The sequence below is a fragment of the Chiloscyllium punctatum genome, chromosome 52, assembly GCF_047496795.1.
Source record: "Chiloscyllium punctatum isolate Juve2018m chromosome 52, sChiPun1.3, whole genome shotgun sequence".
In the NCBI taxonomy this organism is placed as follows: domain Eukaryota; kingdom Metazoa; phylum Chordata; class Chondrichthyes; order Orectolobiformes; family Hemiscylliidae; genus Chiloscyllium; species Chiloscyllium punctatum.
In genome coordinates this window covers 49288456-49307349 of record NC_092790.1, presented here as the reverse complement: position 1 = coordinate 49307349, position 18894 = coordinate 49288456, and the positions used below count along the sequence as shown (strand labels likewise).

The 18894-nt window shown below is 44.6% G+C and overlaps 2 long non-coding RNA genes across 11 annotated transcripts in view; one reads left to right on the top strand and one right to left on the bottom strand.

Moving 5' to 3' along the window:
* Positions 1–18894, top strand: part of LOC140470862 (uncharacterized) — a 1231916-nt gene that overhangs the window by 170735 nt on the left and 1042287 nt on the right. The gene's annotated exons all lie outside the window — the stretch shown is intronic.
* LOC140470916 (uncharacterized) overlaps positions 1–18894 on the bottom strand; it is a 115286-nt gene that overhangs the window by 82497 nt on the left and 13895 nt on the right. Inside the window, exon 6 of one of the 6 annotated variants that reach the window (XR_011956789.1) lies at positions 11886–12633. The exons of 3 other annotated variants lie outside the window; for them this stretch is intronic. This is a non-coding gene — a long non-coding RNA (uncharacterized lncRNA). Of the gene's footprint in view, positions 1–11885; positions 12634–18894 lie in introns of those variants that run through there. 2 more of the 6 variants (XR_011956791.1, XR_011956793.1) reach the window with 2 other exon arrangements.

The following is an 18894-nucleotide window of genomic DNA, read 5'->3' as shown; positions in this document are numbered from 1 at the left end:
TATCCCACTGTATTCTGAGATAACCTTCTTCATTGTCCACAATAACAACTGTTGGCTGGAGCTTGCGCACTGCTTCGTGGCTTTTGTTGCTGTTTCTCAGTTACAAGAGTGAGGGACAAAGTTAAAAATCACTCAACCAACTGATGAACGACAGGCAAATTAGTGCTTCGAAATAAACCTGTTGGACTATCACCTAGTGTTCTGTGAATTTTAATTTTGTCCATCCTAATCCAACACCAGCACCTTCAAGTCACGAGTGATGGAGGCATGCATAATATAAAAACAAAAGATCTAGGAAAAGGAGAAGGCCATCCTGCCCTACCATTCAATAAGATCATGGCTGATCATTTTATGGGTGCAGAACCATTTACCCACGTTCTTACCGTATTCCTTAATTAATTATTTTTTTTTAAAACAACTAACTTAGCTTTAAAAACGTTCATTGAACTAGCATCAACTACTTCCCTGGGCAATGCATTCCATAGAGGTCAAGAAGTCCCTTCTCAATTCAGTCCTAAATTTGCTGCCTCTAATCTTGAGGTGATGCCCTCTTGTCCTAGCTTCGTCTGCCAGTGGAAACATCCTCTCTACTTCTATTTTATTCATTATTTTATATCTTTCCATTCTTCTGAATTCCAATGAATATAATCCCAATCTACTCAGTCTCTGTTCAGCCAAACCCCTCACCTCCGGAGTCAACATAGTTAACCTCCTCTGCACTCCCTCTAGTGCCAGTACATCCTTGAGCAAGAAAGGAGATAAAAACTACATGCAGTACTCCAGGTGTGGGCTCACCAGCACCCACTATAGCCCACCTCTGCTTTTAACCACAATCCCTTCAGCAATGAAGGACAATATTCTATTTGTCTTCTGAATTGATTGTTGTACCTGGTGACCAACCCTCCTACAGAAGGATGTTCAGGTGCCTCTGCATAGCAAATTATGCATTTTTTAAAAATTCAAGTAATAATCTTTTTACTAATATTACTCCAACCAAAGAGTATGACTTTACATTTATGAACATAATATTCCACTTGCCAAACCATTGCCCACTCACTCAATGTATCTCTGTTCCTCTGCAAAGTTTCCCAGTCCTCCGCACACTTTGTTCTGCTACTCATCTTAGTGTCATATGCAAACTTTGACACCCTACATGTGGTCCCCAACTCCAAATCATCTGTATCAATTCTAAATAATTGCAGTCCCAACACTGATCCTAGAGGCACACTACTAGCTACTGATTGCCAGCCAGAATAAGGTTTATTTATCCCCACTCTTTGCTTCCTGTTAGTCAACCAATCTTCTATCCATGCTAATACTCTATCCCATGCACCCTTATATAATGCAACAGCCACTTGCGTGGCACCTTGTTGAAGGCCTTTTGGAAATCCAGACATTCCATGATTCCATGCTCTGTCTGCCCAATGGAACAATTTCTATCGAGATTCCCTGCTATTTCTTCCTTGATAATAGACCAAAGCATCTTTCCAACTACAGAGAATAAACTAACTGGTGTAGAATTCCCTATCTTTTGTACACCGCCTTTTCTTACAGTCCTTCCTTTTCACTGGAATATGCCTTTGCTGAGCACTTCCTAAAATGACTTTGAAAATCTTTCACTGCTCATCAACTGTCCCACCATAAAATCTTTGTTTTCAGTCTACTTTATCAGGTTCTCCCTCATTCTATTTTAGTTCCCCATGTTCAAGCACAGGACCAAGGTATTAGATTTTATCTTTACACTCTCCATATGTACTCTAACTTCAACCATACAGTGATCACTTCTTCCCAAGAGGATCCCTAACACTGAGGTCATTAATTATTCCTGTCTCATTGCACAGGGGCCAGATCTTGGATAGCTTGCTCCTTGTCAGTTCCATTTCATACTGTTCAAAAAAACTATCATGGATACACTTAATGAACTCCTCACGGCTACCCTGACTGAGCTGGTTCGACCAATCTACATGTAGAGTCAAATCACCCATGGTAATAGACATGCCATTTTTACAGGCTTTAGTTATTTCTTTGTTTATTGCCCATCCCAACGTGACGTTATTACTTGGCCTACACACTGCGCCTATCAGTGACTTTCTTGTTAACATTTTGAAAGCATCATTCCTGTTTCTCCTAACGTATGGCAATAACAACAACTACTTGCATTGTATGGAATCTTTCACAATACCAAATCTCCTACGGTGCTTCATGGATGATCAAAACATTGATTCAAGAGATTGATTTTAAAATACATCTTAACGGGGGATAGAGAAGGTTAGGGAGGGTATTCCACAGATTTCTGTCCTTGGCAGCTCCAATCGTGGAGTGATGCAGGTGGGGTGGGTTGGAAAGGGAACGTGCAAATGGGAAAACGAGGAGTGCAGGCAGTGCATAAGGTCTTAAGGACAGAGGAGGTTCTGGACTGAGTCTGTCTGTCCTAGAGAGTACGGCTGCTTCATGGAGTTTGAAGCACCGCAATGGGCCCGTGCATGTCATATTAGTCAAGAATACTATAACGGTGGCTGAGGGAACTTTTGATGAGGACTTCTCTACTGAAGTAGTGTGGGCTGAGGTTAGAAACAGGAGAGGGGAGGTCACATTGCTCGGATTTTTTTATAGGCTGCTGCAGAGTTCCAGAGAGGGGGAAGGGAGGATTAGCAAAATTACTCTGGGTAGGAGTGAAAGTAACATGGTGGTCATTATGGGGGACTTTAACTTCCCAAACATTGACTGAAAATGCTATAACTCTAGTATATCAGATGGATCAGTTTTTGTCCAACGTGTACAGGAGGGTTTCCTGACACAGTATGTCGAAGGGCCGACAAGAGGGGACGCCACATTGGATCTGGCGCTTGGTCATGAACCGGACTATGTGTTTGATTTAGTTGTAGGTGAGCACTTTGGAGACAGTAATTAGAATTCAGTTATGTTTAGTTTAGCGATGGAAAGTGATAGGTACATGCCACAGGTGAGGAATTATCGATGGGGCAGTGGCAATTATAATGCAATTCAGCAAGAATTAGGATGCATAGAATGGGGTAGTGAAATGCAGTGGATGCAGACAATGGAAATGTGGAGCTGGTTTAAGGAACAGATATTGCGTGTCCTTGATAGGTATGTCCCTGTCAGGCAGGGAGGAAGTGATAAGGTCAGGGAACCGTGATTTACCACAGAAATTGCATCTCTTGTTAAGAAGAAGTAGGAGGCTTATGTGTTGATGAGGCAAATGGTACAGATGAGGTGATGGAGACTTACAGATCAGCTAGGAAGGATTTAAAGAGAGTTAAGAAGAGCAAAGAGAGGACACGAGCAGTCTTTAGCGAGTAGAATAAAGGAGAACCCTAAAGCTTTCTACAGATAATTGAGGAATAAAGGATAGGGTAGGAATAGGGCCAATCAAAGACAGAAGTGGGAAGTTGAGTGTGGACAATGTGGAAATTGGAGAGGTGCTAAACGAATATTTCTCATTGGTTTTCACTCAGGAAAATGAGAATATTGCAGACAATAATGAGGTAGAAGATGTTAGATGAGAAAGGATCGAGGTTAGTTATGAATAGGTGTTATCAATTCTAGAAGGATTGAAAGTAGACAATTCCCCTGGGCTGGATGGGATTTATCCATGGATTTTCTGGGAAGCTAGGGGGAAGATAGCAAATACTTCGGCTTTGATATTGAGTCATCATTGCCTACAAGTTCAGTACCAGGGGACTGGATGATTGCAAATGTTATGCCCTTGATCAAGAAGGGCAGTAGAGATGACCCAGGTAATTATATACCAGCGAGCCTTACTTCTGTTGTAGGAAAGGTTTTGGAAAGGATTACAAGAGACAATATTTGTAATCATCTGGCAAACAACAATATGATTTCAGATCGTCAATATGGTTTTGTCAAGGGCAGGTCGTGTCTCACAAACTTCATTGAGTATTTTTGAGATGGTGACCAAGCATATAGATGAGGGTAGGGCAGTTGACGTGGTATACATGGACTTCTGTAAAGCCTTTGATAAGGTTCCAAATGGTAGGCTCTTAGATAAAATGCAGCGACATGGAATTGAGTGTGATTTAGCAGTTTGGATTAGAAACTGGCTTTCTGAAAGAAGGCAGCGAGTGGTGGATGATGGAAAATAATCAGCCACCAGTGCGGTTATTAGTGGTGTGCCACAAGGGTCTGTTTTGGGATCACTGCTGTTTGTAATTTTTTATAAAAGTCTTAGACGCAGGCATAGGTGGATGGATTGGTAAATTTGCAGATGACACGAAAGTCAGTGGAGTAGTGGACAATGTGGAAGAATATTACAGATTGCAGGGGGACTTGGATAAACTGCAGAATTGGGCTGAAGGGTGGCAAATGGAGTTCAATGCAGCTAAATGTGAGGCGATGCACGTTGTGAAGAATAACAGGAAGGCAGAGTACTGGGTCAATGGAATCATTCATGGTAATGTAGATGTGCAGAGGGATGTTGGAGTCCATGTACATAGATGCCTGAAAGTTGCCACCCAGGTGTACAGTTAAGGTGGCATACAGTGTGTTAGGTTTCATTCGTAGATGGATTGAGTTCTGGAACCACAATATCATGCTGCAACTATACAAAAAACTGGTGCGGCCATATTTGGAATATTGTGTGCAGTTCTGATGCCCATATTTCGGGAAGGATGTGGAAGGACCTGCTGTGCTTTTCCAGCAACATATTTTTCAGCTCTGATCTCCAGCATCTGCAGTCCTTACTTTCTCCATGTACGAGGTAAAGTCAGGGCAATAATAAGAGGCTGCAACAGGAGGGAGACAGGTATCTGCATACAAAACCCGACTCCTTCTCAACTGTTTTCACCACAAAAACCGAGCGCCTTCCAGAAAAGCATCTCTATATCCCACCACAACATTTTGCCCCCACAATCGTGGTATCTGGCTGTGCACGAAGAGCAATGCAACAGTCTGTACTTGGACCCTGAAACGCTTGGTAAAGAGTCAAATCATCTGAGCATTGAAAGCCCCATCACATTGCATGCATTTTCTCTTGTTTTCACTCTCTTTCTGACTTCCCTTAGTTTTCCTAATGAACCTGCTAAAGTTGTTATTACATACATCTGCACAAGCTGTGAATTGAACCCAGGCCTCTCGTTCAAGATTCTGGATATTTTCACCGCGTCACAAAACATCGACTCAAACTTCCTTTGTCCCTTGCCTGCTCAGTCACACCTGAATCAACTCTGCAATTGGGAGGAAGGAGCGGAACAGGAGGACCGAGTAGCGGCCGGTCCTTTAACCAGAGTGAGTGAGGAGAGGGGCCAAAGCATTCTCGGGAGTGAACGCTTCAAGATTGGTCAGAGAGCAAACTATTTTGCAGGATTGATCATTCTAACGACATAGTGGAGCATTAAACGTCTCTCATAAATCAATGTGAGGTTTTAAAAAATACTGTAGTTGAAATGTAAATCTGATAACGTACATATTTCCGATCGATTTACATAACTCGAGTAAAAAACTTCTTTTCAAACTCCCAGAACAGTTGGTAATTTACATACCTGGCCGGTATGGTTGATTTGGACCAGACAATTTGCATGTTATACATCTCCATGATTATAACTCGACAAAGCAATTGTTAATGACTAATATTTTACCCATCAGTCTGTGCAGATATGAATATTCTCTATGAACTCACTGATAACCTCAGACGCACGCGCAGTTTGGTTTCTATGCAGAGCATGCGCAGTGTCACATTGGTAAGGGCACAGAGAGAGAGAGACATGGAGCTACTTTCTCCGGCAGCGGCTGCGATCAGCTTCAGAAAGCGGCGCTCTGAGCCAGTGTGTGGGAGCCTCGCCGGGCGAAAGGAGCGGAGAGAATTCACAAATCCCGGATAAAGGTTAAAAAAAACTCGGAAAAGTCCCTCCAGGCCCGTGTAAGTAGGCGGCGGTCTTTGATCAGGGAAGGGGCCCAGAGTCACGGCCGCCATTTGTTTGAGGGAAGAGGGAGCGCGGGCCTGAGGGCCGCCATCTTGAGAAGGTCAAGGTGCAGGAGGGCGGGGCTCTGGGGGTCTGTAGAACAATCAGAGGAAAGGGAAGCCCCATTGTTATTGATTAATTCCACGAACACAGCGTCACTGGGCGATCCTGCAGGAATATCCTCTCTCAGTCCTGCTGGGATGTTTCACCCAATCAGAACCAGCAGCTCTCCTCCTCTCTCAGCTCCCCTTCTGTCCTTCCTGCAGCATCTGTCCCCTGGAACATTGAGCTGCCTGTCCTGTCCCTCCCTCAGCTGTTGTTTCTGTAATACCTGTGATATCCCAGTCCCATCTTAGATTACTTCACTAAAGACAGGAATGCACCCGATGGATTTTTCTTAACATCAGCAATTGTTTAATACTCACTTACAGGTTTTTAATTACTTTTTTTTTAAGCATTTTCTTCACGTTCAATCATTTGCAATGGTGGGACTTGAACCTATGTCCAGAGAACACTTGCTGAGTTTCTGGATAAATTGTCACACAATAATGCCACTTGGCCATCACTTCGCCTGCTCACAGGTTGTATTTCGCAGTGCAACATGAATCAAAACCCTTTCTTCCCGCACAATTATTTGATCCTGAACTCTGGTGATATCAGTCAGTATTTCTCCATGTGGTATCCCTCACTGTATGTGTCTAATTGCTGCCTCTGTCAGTGTCACTCACTCTTGCAGATACTCCAGATCATGAGCCAACAGAATTCTCCACTCCAGAGAGATGAGGCAGCACAGGTCAGGAATGGAGACTGGGATTTTCCAGATCCTGTGACCTGTTAATTGGTAAAGAGAATGTGTTCATTTATCCTGTGGCCTCAGGTTGGTCAATACAGTGTGTGAATGATCTAATGGCCTTAGGATGGTCAATATTGTGTTTGAATAACCGTTGATCTGAGGATGATCAATACTGTATGTGAGTAATCCTGTGGACGGAGGATGGTCAATACTGTGCGTGAATAATAATGTGGCCTGAGGGCAGTCAATAATGCTATGGGCTGTGAATTATCAGTACTGTGTGTGTATAACCCTTGGCCTGCAGATGGTCAATACTATAAGTGAACAATCGTGTTGCCTGAGGTCGTTCAGTACCGTGTGAATAATCCTGTGGCCTGAGAATGGTCAATACAGTGTGAGAATAATCCTGTTGCCTGTGGATGGTCAATACCGTGTAGGAAAAATCCTGTGGCTTCAGGATTGTCAATACTGAGTGTGAATGATCCATGGCCTGAGGATGGAGATACTTTGTGTAAATATTCCTGTTCCTTGAGGATAGTCCTGTGTGGGAATAATCCTGTGACCTGAAAATGATCAAAACAGTGTGTTCATTAATCCTGTGGCCGTCGGCTGGTCAATACTGTGTGTGAATAATCATCTAGCCTGAGGATTGTCAATTCTATGTTGGAACAATCCTGTGACCTGCAAAAGTTGAAGACCGAGTGTTCATTAATCCTGTGGCCGTGTGCTAGTCAATACTGTATGTGAATAATCCTGTGCCCAGTGAATGGTCAATACTATGTGTGAATATTCCTGTGGCCTGAGAATCGTCAATACTGCGTGAAAATAATCCTGTGATGTGCAAATCATCAAGACAATGCGTTCATTAATCCTGTGGCCGTATAGTGGTCAATACTGTGTGTGAATAATCCTGTGGACTGAGAATATTCAATACTGTGTGGGAATAACCGTTGGGCCGAAGGATAGTCAATACTGTGTGTGTGTGTGTTAAATATCCTGCTGCTTGAGGATGTTTAATACAGTGAGTGAATAATCTTGTGGCCTGAGAATGGTCCATACGTTGTGTGTGAAAGATTATGTTGCCTGAGGACAGCCATACTGTGTGTGAATAATCCTGTGACCTTAGAATAGTCAATAATGTATGGGAATAATCCTGTGGCCTGTGAATCGTCAGTACTGTGTGTGAATAACCTTTGGCCTGAGAATGGACAATACTGTGTGAATAATCCTTTGGACAGTGAATGGTCAATACCATGTATGCATAATGCTCTGGCCTGTGAATCTTCAATACTGTGTGTGAACAATCCTGTAATTTGAGAATTGTCAATATTGTGAGTGAATATTCCTGTAGCCTGATGATGGTCAATACCATGTAAATATAATCATGTGCCCTGAGGGGATGGTCAATACTGTGTGTGACTACTCCTGTGGCCTGAGAATGGGCAATACTGTGTGTGAACAATCCAGTGGCCTGAGGATGGTTAATACTGTGTGTTAATAATCCTGTGGCCTGAGGATAGTCAATACTGTGTGAATACTCCTTTGGTCTGAGGACAGTTAATACTGAGTGTGAACAATCCTGTGGCTTGAGGATGGTCAATACTGGGTGTGAATATTTCTGTGACCTGTAAATGATCAAGACAGTGTGTTCATTAATCCTGTGGTCGTATGATACTCAATACTATGTGTGAATAATCCTGTGGCCTGAGGATGTTCAATAGAGTGTGTGAATAATCCTGCAGTGTGAAGATGGTCAATATTGTGTGTAAATAATCCTGTGGCCTGAGAATGGTCAATACAGTGTGTGAATGCTCCTGTGGTCTCAGAATGTTCAATACTGTGTGTGAACAATCCTGTGGCTTGAAGATAGTCAATATTGTGTGAAAGTAATTCTGTGACCATGTAAATGGTTAAGATAGTGTGTTCATTAATCCTGTGGCCGTGTTCCAATCAAGACTGTGTGTGAATAATGCTGTGGGCTGGGAATATTGAGTATTGTGTGTGAATACTTGTGTGTCCTGAGGATGGTCAGTATTGTCTGTGGATAATCCAGTGACCTGAGGATGTTCAATACAGTCTGCGAATAATCCTATGGCCTGAGGATTGTGAATACAGCGTGTGAATAATCCTGTGGCCTGGATACTGTCAATATTGTGTGTAAATAATCCTGTGGCCTGAGGATGATCAATACAGTGTGTGAACAATCCCGTGGCTTGATGATGGTCAATACTGTGTGGGAATAATCTTGTGACCTGTAAATGGTCAAGACAGTGTGTTCATTAATCCTGTGGCCGTGTGCTAGTCAATGCTGTGTGGAAATAATCCTGTACCCAGTGAATGGTCAATACTGTGTGTGAATATTGCTGTGGCCTGAGAATAGTCAATACTGCGTGGTAATAATCCTGTGACGTGTAAATGACCAAGACAGTGTGTTCATTAATACTCTGGCCGTATGGTGGTCAATACTGTGTGCGAATAATCCTGTGAACTGAGAACGTTCAATACACTGTGTGAATAATCTAGTGGCCTGAGGATTGTCAATACTGTGTGTGAATAATCCTGTTGCCTGAGGACGGTCCGTACTGTGTGTGAATAATCCTGTGGCTTTAGAATGGTCAATAATGTATAGGAATAATCCTGTTGGCCTGAGAATGGTCAATGCTGTGATTTAATAATCATGTGGACAGAGAATGGTCAGTACTGTGTGTGAATAATCCTGTGGACAGAGAATGGTCACTACTATGGGAGAATAATGTTGTGACCTGAGAATGGTCAGTACAGTGTGTGAACTATCCTGTGCACTGAATACTGTGTGTGAACAATCCTTGGACTAAGGATGGTCACTACTGTGTGTGAACAATCCTGTGGCCTGAGGGTAGTGAGTACTATCTGTTGTCAAAAGCTGCCGATGGATAACTTTCATTGGAACAGGAGGAGGCCATTCAGCCCCTCAACTCTGCTCTACCATTCATGATGATCATACCTGATGTGTGACCTAACGTACAACTTTCAAAACCGTCTAATTTCATCAATAAACTCCTCTGAAACACACAAGATGAGTATTGGGAAACTAAACATCTGCAAACTCTGGGACATCAGAAACAAAATCAGGATTTGCTGGAAAAATTCAGTAGGTCTGGCAGCATCTGTGGAGAGTGAACCGTTCGTGTTCAGTGATCAGTCAGTTGACCAGCTGTAGCTGACCATTCTGTTGTTTCTGTAACACTGGAACAGGCTCTGGTGCGAGGGGAATGAGATTGTCAATAACAAACGAGAAAACAGGAGGACGTACTCAATCAGAATTAGGAATTTACTTACCCCTCCCAGTGAGACACTCATCAACATAGTCACACTGCGGAGAGGCCCGTCACCTGCCCCACGTATGGGAAGGGATTTACTCGATCTGACAATCTGCTGAGGCACCAGAGATGGCACAGTGGATTTAGACCCTTCACCAGCTCCATGTGTGAGAAAGGATTCAATCAAATCTCTCACCAGCGGTGACATTAGTGCATTCCCATCGGGGAGAGGCCATTCACCTGCTCAGTGTGTGGGAAAGGATTCACTCAGTCCTCTGATCTGCTTAAACACCAGCGAGCTCACTCTGGGGAAAGATCATTCACTTGTTCCCAGTGTGGGGGGAGATTCACTCAAACGCAGCACCTGTGAAGTCCCCAGTGAGCCCACACACGGGGGAGAGACCATTCAGATGATCAGTGTGTGAGAGAGGATTCAGTGATTCATCTCACCCCCTGACACCCCAGCGTGTTCACACTGGGTAGGAGCTGTTCACCCCTCTGTGTGACAAGGGATTTGCTGTGTCTTCAACACGATTGAGAGCCGAGTGAGTGCTCACAGGGAAGTGGTCATCCCCCTGCTCCATGTGGACTGCAGGACTCTGATTCTGATGTTACTGTCCATCAGAGTCAGGAGTGGACCTTGTACATGATGACACTGTTGGAGTATTGATGTTGTTGTTGTTAACCACATTAACTGGGCTGGAGGTGATTGAACTTACATTGCCACTTTCTGAACCTCAGGATGTCTCTCTGGGCAGTAAGTCTCCACAAACAGCAATGTGACAATAAACAGGGATCATCTGTTTTGATTTAAATTGGGATTATAGCACGGCTGCTTCACAGCATCAGGTACAAGGTTGGAGTCCAGCCTTGTCCAACGGCCCGTGTGGAGGTCCCACATTCTCCCCACGATAGTGTGGGTCCCCTTCAGATGCTCTGGTTTCCTCCCACAGTCCAAAGATGTGCAGGTCAGGTGGATCAGTCGTGCTAAATTGTTCACAGTGTCCAGGATTGTGCAGACTAGGTGGATCAGCCATGGGAAATGCAGTGTTACAGTGATAGAGTGCTCTGGGCGTGATGTTCTTCGGATGGTCGGTGGGGTCTGATGGGCCAATGCTCTCCTCCCACACTGTAGGGATTTTATTCTATGATTTTATTCTAAGGCTACACAGCAGGATGTCCTTGGAGAAGGAGCATGTAGTGTGGATCAATGCTCTCAATGCCTTTAGATAGATGTGGGCACCGTAGGGGATACAGTGCTTTATCTCCACCGCTGCCCCCTCCCCACAACTCTACTTTGATTTAGTCCCTTCTCACTCTGTCACTTGTAATGGTTTGCTTGACCCGTAATAGGCTTTGTTTGGAAATATTCAATTGGTTACACAAATGGTTTACTACTGGTGATTATATGTCTCGACTACAGTGGTGCTGGAAAAGCATAGCAGGTCAGGCAGGATCCGAGGAGCTGGAAAATCAATGTTTTGGCGAGAGCCCTTTTCCAGCACCACTCTAACCTAGGCTCTGTTTTCCAGCATCTGCAGTCCTCACTTTTGCACTGCTGGAGATTATATGGTAACCAAAAGCAAAATGGCGTAATAATGATTTTGATGGTGGGACGGTTGCTGTGCTCACATTTCTGGGTCAGAGAAATGGGGAAAAAGAACGCTTCACACCTCACAGAATGACAACTGAAAAGCAGTTAAATCAAATCAAAGGTTCAGACAGGGAGGGAATATTTCCCTGGAGTTTGAGGAGCTGGAAAGTGATGGTGTCTGGGAATAGACAGGATTTTGTTTTACAGGAGGTTGAAAGCTTTAAACTGTTATATTCAAACAGTTCAATTTATTTTCTTTAATTTTACTTGCGGTGCAAAAAGCTCTTACAACATTTTAAAACCAATATTTATAAACCTTGTGTTAAAGATAAATGTTAAATAAAATCCATCAAACCATCCCTCACTGAAAACTGTTGTGGAAGTGCAATCTCCTGGAGAATCCCTGCCCCCTTCTTCCTACCCGGGCTCCATGGTTATATACATACCTGGGAGATAGCAGCAGGAGACCATTCAGCCTTTCAATCCTGCTCCACCATTCAATGGGAAACAGCTGACCATCCAGCTCAGTCTCCTGCTGTGTTCCAATCCCCTTTCATGACTTTACCTTGAAGAACTATATCTAAGCCCTCCTTTGGCTTCACTGCCTTTTGTTCCAGTGACGTTGCGGTGTTACTGTGTGGGTGTAGGCAGGGGTAATGTGATGGTGCTGCCTCCTGGAGGATGCACTCAGTGTCCCTCATCATCCTGCAGGAACATCAACCGGGGTTCAGCAACTAGAGATAGAACCCATTTCCAGGATATGGGCATCACGGTCTCAGCCAGCATTTATTCCCCATCTCTCGTTACCCTTGAGAAGATGGTAGTGAGCTGCTGTCTTGTACCATTCACAGTCCATTTGGCGCAGATAGACCGACAATGCTGGGAGGGAGAGTGTTGCAGGATTTTGGCCGAGTGATTCTCCATCTTTGGTTCTTCAAATGCTGGTTAACTTAATCACAATCTGCACATGATTTTGAGATTTCAGTCTGCAAATCTTCACTATCTAGCACCCTGTATAAAAGAATATGTACAGGTTAGAAATTCAGAACAGACAATTCTAGTTTCTCTGGAATATCTTTTTCCCCTTTCTTCTCCCAAAGCTGTAACCCTCCAGCCCACTTACTCTCTCCCACCGTTCTGACTCTGCTCCCCACTAATGTACACGCTCTACATTCTCATGGAGTTACTGATAAACAAATCCATTGCACCACTTCTCGTCTCTGGTTAGACTCTGCACCCTTTCTGGGTTCACTTCCTTTCCCTTCATTTGCTGCAAGTCAATAATGTAACAGCAGAATGAAACAGACGGAAACAGAAAGGGAGGTGGCAGATCCTGGACAGAAGAGGAACCTTCAGTCTGGGAAAATGGGTCAGATTCTTCCTTGTTTCCCATTGGTCAATTCCCAGTGTTATGACAAGTTGCGAATGGAACTTGGTCCCATCTAGGCGTAGTGACACTTTGATCCCCCCAAAACTGATCAATACTTTAGGTAGATGCATCCCTTCTCCTGCCAATCACAGTGTGAAATGCTTTCCGCTAGTTACCCAAAGAACATGCTCCAAAACCCGCCCACATTCTGTACATGTACAGTGGTGGGTTTCCTCACACACGTGTGGTCCCTGCCTCAGGGACTGTGGGATTTGTAGTCCCCATGAAGTCTCTGGAGACCTGTCCCTGGAAAGTGAGAGAAAGTGTGGGCTGGAGGGTGTTGTGTATAGGATATCTATTCAGACACACAGGACATGTGGGCTGTCACGGGGATTTACCGAGACATCCACTTAGACACCCGGACTTCTGACGTAAGAAATATACATTCAGCCAATTGTGGGGTGGGGAGGTTAATAATGGGCAGCAGATTTTAAGCAGAGGTGGCTCAGTGGCTAACACTGCTGCCTCATAGTGTCAGGGACCCGGGTTTGATTCCAGCATTAGGCAACTGTGTGGAGTTTACACATTCTCCCCACGTCTGTATGGTTTTGTTCGGTGCTCCAGTTTCCTCCCACAGTCCAAAGATGTGCAGGTTAGGTGGATTGGTCATGCCAAATTGCTCATAGGGTCCATGCATGTGCTGGTTAGGCAATTAGCCACGGGAAATGCAGGGTTACAGGGAACGAGTGGGTCTGAATGGGATGCTCATCATAGGGTTGGTGTGGAATCAATGGATGAATACCCTGTTTCTGCACTATAGGGACTCTGTTCTATTCTCATGAAGAAGAATGTACCTATCTCAATGTGTTGTGAATCTGTGGAATTTCCTATTCAAAATGCGGTGGATGCCAGGACAATGAGCCAATTTAATGAAGAGATACAGATGTTGAATTTGCAATGAGTTGAACCGTGAGAGAGAGCAGGCGGAAAAATCCAGCTGAGACCGAGGTGAGCTCAATCATCACCGTATTAAATGGTGGAGCTGGTTCGAAGGGCTGCATTGCCTCTCCTGTGCCCAGTGCTTATCTTCTTATGGTAATAACAGAAAGATGAATCCAAAACTCACCATCTTCACCAAAGGAGATTTTCAGAAAGAGCAGGATAGTCAGGTGGATTAGCGTTCAAACTTAGGTAATGAGGAAGCGTGTAGGAGATAATGATTTTGCAATTTTAAACTGAGGGGTGACAGTGATTTATGGTTTTAGACTGTGTAGTACATTCACAGCATCCAGAATACTCTGTTGTGAATATCTATCCTGCACTTTATTACAAAGCCAAGGTCACTGACAATGAACCCAAAACACCCAGGAAACATTGACTCCCCTCGTAATCTGATAAAAAGACTTGTCATTAATCTGGTTGAATTTAGAACACAGATGGAAAGCGGGAAGATTAAATCCAATCCCAAGATACTGTGCTTTAACAAAGGAGACTACAATAGGAGGAGGCAGGAGTTGGCGAATGCAGACTGGAAGCAAAGACTTTCCTGTGGTACAGTTGACAGACAGTGGAGGAACATCAAAGTAATTTTTCAAATTTCTCAGCAAAAGTATATATCAGTGAAAAGGAAGGACTGTAGGAAAAGGAGTAATCTGCCATGTCTAAGGAAATAAGGGAGTCTATCAAATTGAAGGAGAAGGCATACAAACTGTCAAAGACCAAGGATAAATTCGGAGATTGGAAAAACTTTAAAGATCAACAGAAAGCGAGATGGGATTGGGGGAGAAAAGTGATGAGTAACTATCCCCAAGGACAGAATAGCAGTTTACCCTGCTAGAGGGGAACCTATTGTGTGGGGAACAGATGGCCTCTGTAATTGCTGAAGCACTTAACTGTTACCATAGAGATAATCCTGATCAAATTAAAAATCACAGCACACTCCAAAAGCTTGTACTTCCAAATAAACCTGTTGGACTATAACCTGGTGATGTGTGGTTTTTAACTTTGTCCACCCCACCCCAACACCGGCTCCTCCACATCAGAGTCCCGATAGACAGCCTCACGGAAACTGAAGCACCTGTCAGGTACTTGAGGGAGCCACAGGGGTGTGGGGGAGGGGTGTGTGGTTTAACCACTCGACTTTCTAACTGCCGTTGCCATGGAGAGAATACTGAGAGACAGTCTCTATTCAAAGTCCCAAACCACAAAGGTTTAAGAATGGGAGCGGCACATCGGACAGGCGGGGAGTTACCTGATGCTGCCTGGAGGTGTTCTGCATGTACACTATCCAGGTAACTGCCGTGTCTCATCAATAAAGACTCAAAGAAGACCTCTCAGAGTTCTGTGCCCAGTTATTCCTATCCAGCAGGGTTCAGGAATATGAGTACACAGCAGTCAGTCTTCACAGTGGAGGATACAAAGAACATGCCAGTGATTGATAAGGAGACTAAAGGAGGGTGAGGCCCTAGGTAATAACCATTATCGTGAAAGAGTTAGAGCTGGGCAAGCTAATGGAGCTAAAGGTAAACAAGTCTCCTTGCCCCAATGGAATACATCCCAGGATACCAACAGAGTTAGGGGGAGAAAGAGCAAATGCACTGAGAGTTATAGAATCCTACAGCAGAGACAGGCCCTTTGGCCCAAACTGGCCCATGCCGATCAGAATGTCCATCCACGCTAACCCCATATCCCTGCACTTAGCCCATCTGCTTCTGAAACTTTCCTATCCATGTATTTGTCCAAATGTCTTTTACGTGTTGTTAATATACCCACCTCAACCACTTCCACTGGCAGCTCATTCCATATACATACCACCTTTGTGTAGAACAGTTGCCCCTCAGTTTCCCATGTATTCTTTCTCCTCTAACTTTAACCTGATGCCCTCCAATCCTTGAGTCCCTGGGAAAAAGACCGAGTGCATTCCCCTTACCCATGCCTCTCATGGTCTTATACACTTCTATAAAATATTCCCCCGCAGTTTCCTCTGCTCTAAACAAAAAAGTCCTCGCTTGTCCAACCTCTCCCTGTAACTCAGACCCCTGAGACCTGGCATCATCCTTGTAAATTTCTTCTTCACCTTTCCAGTTGAATAACTTAAACTGACACTGCATTCATCACATTTCCCGTGTTTCCCTACGGCGCTGGAACCGATGTGACAACACCAATGGATTAGAATCCATTGGATTACAATCAATAATTCACTCCATTACAACAATCCCATTTTTATAGCTTTTTCCATGATGCAGGAATCCTTTGGTCTTTCTGGTTTCATGGCTAATTGTCCTCATACAAAACCAATCTGTGGCTTGACTGTTCCAGGGAAATGTGCCATGATTGTTTTAGACTTTCAAAAACCAAGTCCCCACGCTAACATGGACTTCACTGTCTCAGTACTTTTTGTCACACTGAGATTTGAAATATTCGCCCAGGGACAGAATGCAAACCTTTCCTTCCAGATGAAAAGGCCAATGATATTCAGATCGGCACGGATCCAGTAACATGAAGTTCAATTTGAATTTCTCAACTGCAAATCCCCCCTTTCAACACTCGACAGCAGAGAAAACAATGCACTGGAGATCCTCAGCAGGTCTGGCCCCATCTGAAATGGTGACAGATGCAGGAAACATTGCAGCCTTGAAGAAGTGTTGAAATGATCACACCAGGCCCGTGTGCTTGATGACCATTATGGATAAGATGGGGGCAGGGATCCCTTTCTGGAAGGGCCTTGGTGAGACCACACCTGGAGTACTGTATACACCTTTGTTCCCCTTTTCCAAGGAAGGCTCTCCTGGTTATTGAGAGAGTGTAAAGGAGGATCACCAGATGAGTCCTGGGATGTGAAGATAGTTAAGGACTGCAGATGCTGGAAGTCAGAGTCTGTACAAAGTGGACCTGGGGAGGTGCAGCAGGTCAGGCAGCATCAGAGGAGAAGGAAGGTTGATGTTTTGGGTCAGGACCCTTTGTCAGTCTTGATAAATAGCCCTGACCCGAAACGTCACCTTTCCAGCCCCATCGTATTCATGCTGGTCATCAAGCACCTATTTATGCTAGTCCCACGTTCTGGCACTCAGCATGTAACCAATATTGTAGTGCTTGGTGTGATCATCTAAACACTTCAAAGCTGCAATGTTTCCTGCATCTGTCACCATTTCAGATGCTGATAGACTTGCTGAGGATCTCCAGCGCTTTTTGTTTTTATTGCAGATTTCCACCATTTTGCTGAAGCACAGAGTCATCGACATGTACAAAGCTCCAGATTTTGTTGACTCACCTTCCTGGGATGTCAGGACTGATGGATGAAGAGGGACTCAATCTTCGTTTAATCCTCCTTTCCTTTGGCTTTCTGAGCCGCTAACTACATTAGTGGGCGGCACAGTGGTTAGCACTGCTGCCTCACAGCACCAGAGACCCGTGTTCAATTCTCGCCTTAGGTGACTGATTGTGTGGAGTTTGCACGTTCTCCCTGTGTCTGCGTGGGTTTCCTCCGGGTGCTCCAGTTTCCTCCCACAGTCACAAAGATGTGCAGGTCAGGTGAATTGGCCATGCTAAATTGCCCGTAGTGTTAGGTAAGGGGTAGATGTAGATGTAGGGGTATGGGTGGGTTACGCTTCGGCGGGGCGGTGTGGACTTGTTGGGCCGAAGGGCCTGTTTCCACACTGCAAGTAATCTAATCTAATCTAAAAATCACTAATATTCTACCTCCCATTCCCTGTCCTGAATCTGACCCATCTAAGCCTACACTTTAGTTCCCATTCCCCTGCCAGACTAGTTACAAACTCACCAATAGAACTGGCAAAAGTCCCAACGGATGTGTCTCAGCTCTGCCCGGGGGTAACCGGTCAGGCTGGTACAGGTCCGTCCCCGAAACGGTCCCAGTGCCTGATGAATCATAACCCTTCTGTGGTACACCATTTCCCCAGCCACACATCCAGCTGATCTACCTTCTCATTCCTGCTCTCATTAGCACATGGCACTGGGAGTAAGTCTGACATTATTACATTTCAGGAGCTACATTTTAATGTATCTCTGCTCTCCCTATGTCCAGCTTTCAGGCCCTCATCCCTCTGTTTAGCGATGTCGTTGGTATCTGTGTGTTGCACCACCATGGGCTGTTTACCCTCCAGCTCCAGAACGTCCTGCAGCCACTCCATGATATCATGGATCTTGGCACCAGGGAGATTACATCCCATCCTGGATTCATGTCTGTGGGCACAGAAGTGCCAGGCTGTACCCCTGATTATTGAATCCCCTGTCATTATAACCCTGCCACTGTCAGTCCTCTTGTTCTGATCAGCAGAGCTCTCGGTGGTGTCATGAACCTGGCTGATGCTGATTTCCCGAGAAGCCACCCCACCCATTCCCGCCCTTACAGAATCCCAAGCGGTATACAGTATCTGTATGAGAAGGGGATAACAACGGGGGACTCCTGTACTCACTTCCTGAGCCTTTTACTCGATCTGATGTTCACCCATTCCCTTTCTGCCTGTGTAACCCTCACCTGCAGTGTGACTAACTCACTAAACGTGCTGTCCATAACATACTCAGTATTGCAGATGCTCCACAGTGAGTCTACTCTCAGCTCCAGCTTTGAAAAGCAGTTTCCCAGTAACTGCAGATGGGAACCCTTCCTGCACACATAGCCGTCAGGGACACTGGAAGCGGCCCTTATTTCCCACATTGTACAAGAGGAGCACACCACAGGTCTGAGGGCTCCTGTCACAACGTCTCTCTACATTCATCTAGTTACTCCCATTAAGAGAATTTAAATGAGTGAGTAACCTTCCTTCATTCAAACATGTCCATTATAATAACAAAAAAAAATCTTTACTTAAGCTGATATGTCACACTTTAAAAACTTAAATACTCCACAGGTATCACTGACAAATTGGCTGTTCCCATTGGGA